A 628-nucleotide genomic window follows, 5' to 3' on the forward strand; every position below is an offset into this window, starting at 1 on the left:
CCCTGAAATCTCTCTAACCACTTCATAAAGCCATATCTTAACCTCCCTAAGATAATGGGACGGTTATTATCCTAAAGATACGGCACTACTCCAACGGTGGTTATTGGCTCACCACTATAAGTACACTGACACGCCTCAGGTATTCCTAAGTCCAATACTCTCTAAGACCTGCTTACACCCTTGCTAACTTAGGCATCGGAGTGTCCTTGCAGGTACCACCCCCCATTCACGCGCGAGCACCAGTCGGACGGAGCCTCCCGAGTTGTGGACCAACCTGGAGCCCTCCTCTATTATACACTTGGGCCGCCGAACGCCATCCATTGGACTAATCTCCGATTACCTACCGTAACATTGGCGCCGTTGCCGGGGACCCGCGAGATCATCCCTCGATGGCAGATAGATCCCATGAAGAAGGCCATGTCGAAACAGATTCTGAGCAAGAGAATCTAGACATGGGCAATGACAATGAAGACACAGCCCAACATCAGGACAATGATCAACACAGAGAGGGTACCTCCGGAGTAAAGAATCCGAAGGTAAACTCCTCAGATGGGCGTGAATCAGAAAAAGGCGGACCAGCTCACGTAGCTGAACTAATGGGATTGGTCCATAGCCGCCTGGAACAATT

Source organism: Arachis stenosperma, chromosome 7, assembly GCF_014773155.1.
Source record: "Arachis stenosperma cultivar V10309 chromosome 7, arast.V10309.gnm1.PFL2, whole genome shotgun sequence".
Lineage (NCBI taxonomy): Eukaryota > Viridiplantae > Streptophyta > Magnoliopsida > Fabales > Fabaceae > Arachis > Arachis stenosperma.